The following is a 2,691-nucleotide window of genomic DNA, read 5'->3' as shown; positions in this document are numbered from 1 at the left end:
CTCAGAGAGACATGTATTCCATTCTAAGAAGTTTGACATTATCTTAATGAAAACAGGAACCATTTAAAGATTGTAACTATGTAACTATTAAACAACAGTTCAGATTTACTTTTTACTTTTTAGAGTGATTTCTCTTTTTAAAACATGGAAGCTTAACACAAGGGTAGAGTGACGCGAATAAAATTATAGTTAGGAGGAAGTCAGTGGCAATACTTCAAAAGAGAGATAAATGCTAGAAAGAGTAGAGAGTGATTGGAAGATAAAATTTAGAACTGTTTAGTGGATATTAGAAATACAATGACTTCATAAGAAATTGAACTTAGTTAATGGAAAAATATTTTTAATTAAATATACTCAAATGTCATAATATTCTGCCTCTGTAAATCTGCTTTATCACGCTGGAGTTTCACCTTGAACTAGGGAAGGGAATGAGGATAGAATTGGCTGGTATCCTAATACATAGGCAAATAGTGGGAGTGTTGTGGCAAAAGGAGTGAGAACTGGGTTTATTCAGTGTTTTCTCAAATGTCCACTAGGCAGGCCCACTGTGCATAATAGTATCATATGAGGCTAAATTATAAAAATGAGTTTAGGGTATCTCAAAATAAGAAGCTGCATTCCAACTGTGTGTCTTTCAATTGCTACACATACAGAATAAAAAAATTAAAAGATTTGCTTCCCAATATCAAAGGATATATTTTTGTGAAAGCCATAATACTTTTCTCTCTATTGCTTTCTAATAATATATTTTGTGGAGAAAAGTCACAATTGTGATTCCAATATAGAGTCACTTTTGAAATGCCAACCCACATTTGGCAAAAGACATGAGGGAAGTGTCTTACATAAAAGGAAAACACAGGAGGCAGAAGATTTCAAAGAAAAACATACAGAAATCTTGATTCACTATCAAGTAAGCTGGTAAAGAGAACATTCAGAATTTTCTGAGTCATCAAAACTTATCTTTAATTTAAATTACAAATTAATTTCTGCCAAACCTAAATGCTTTTTGAGGAATGAAGAAATCCTGATGAATATTTTTGTTACTAAATAAAACCCCAAAGTTTGGCAGCTCGCCAAATTCAAAAGACACTGTTAGGTGGAGAGGAAAGTTTGCTTTATTCAGGAACCTGGCAGCCAGGGAAGACAGTGGACTAATGTAAAGACCATCTCCAAAGTTCAGGGCCAAGCAGAAGAGATTTAAAGTGGGGGAAGGGAAGGGAAAGTTCCCGGAAACTGAGAAAAAAATTCTGTGTCTCTTTAGTCAGGTAACTTTTTTGAATGTCAGACTCCTAGGTGACAGCAGCTGGTCTCAGATACTTGGAGATATCCTTCCTTCTGCAAAACAAACTCAAAAAATCTCCTCAAGACCCTGAACTTATCTCCTCCTGCTTGACAAAGAAACGTCCCATTAGCAATTTATGACTACACTGTGAGAACAAAAGTTGAGCAAGTGGAGTGGTTAACATGTGAACAAAGGCCTAATTAAGAATTAACATTATTTAACTTATGCTGTAAAAAATACTAGGGGAGTTAAAATTACAAGGGGCTCGGCTACATTTCAAATCATAAGGCACAACTAGAAACTTAAAAAAAAACTTTGAGTGAATTATCTGCTGATTTTGCTGTTGTTACATCTTGAAATCATAAAATAAGATCCAATCATGCCTTTAATGCAACTGAAATTCAAAATACTTTCTCATGAGTGTAGCAGGATATGCATTGCTTTTGCAGTATTAATCAAATTTAGTGTGTGATGAGAACTGCCTATTCAAATTATATCTATTTATAGACAAGTTTTAGATAAAGTACAGGACATCTTTCTTTACTGATCAGTTCTTCATTACTGCTGAATACATAATCTCTTAGTTACACATACCACATAACATGAGAAAAATTTCATGCAATGATATCCAATTTACATAGAAATTATATCCATTCTTTACTTAAAGATCCTTTTTATCTAGATATTACTTTGCATTACAAAATCTAGACATTCAGGTTAACTCTGAATTGACAGCATATAGAACAGCACCCACCCTGATTCTCCAGAGAGAACAGCAACCATTTACGTAGTCTACAATTGTCACCTCCAATCCCCAGGAATAAGTTTTATCATGGAATTCATTTTCACTGTTATTTCAAGGCTATGAGATCTCTTGAATTACTGGCTGTAGGGGACCTCAGTAATTTTTCTCACACATTAGCTTTGCAAATTTTACTCCCTACATGGGAAGAAGGCTCAAGAAAAGGAGTAGTAAGGATTTAAAACTCTTACAGGGAAGAAACAACTTGTTTTTATGTGTGTGTGTGTGTGTGTGTGTGTTTTATTTATTTGTTTGTGCTACAGTAGAAATCCTCTGTATTGCTATGTGATATGTACACAATAAATAAGTTTTCAGAATGATTAAACGCTTTAGCCTCACATCAACTATTATTTGCAAAAGCCATTTATTTTGGGCATAGTAGAAAACCATAGCAAATATTTATGAAATCCTTTGATTCCAGTAATCTTACTATATCTTCAACAATCTCATCTTTTTTAAAGAGTACACATTTTATGTTTTTGAAGTAAAAGCTAGACAATTTATGTGTTTTATGAATTATTATTTTTTAAATTTATAAGTAACATTAATTATTAATATTATTACTATTTGATTATTTACTAATAACATTATATGCCTGATTTCCTGC

The sequence above is a fragment of the Hipposideros armiger genome, unplaced genomic scaffold, assembly GCF_001890085.2.
Source record: "Hipposideros armiger isolate ML-2016 unplaced genomic scaffold, ASM189008v1 scaffold_564, whole genome shotgun sequence".
Classification (NCBI taxonomy): Eukaryota; Metazoa; Chordata; class Mammalia; order Chiroptera; family Hipposideridae; genus Hipposideros; species Hipposideros armiger.
The sequence above is the reverse complement of the archived record's forward strand: the minus strand, read 5'-3'. Positions refer to the sequence as shown.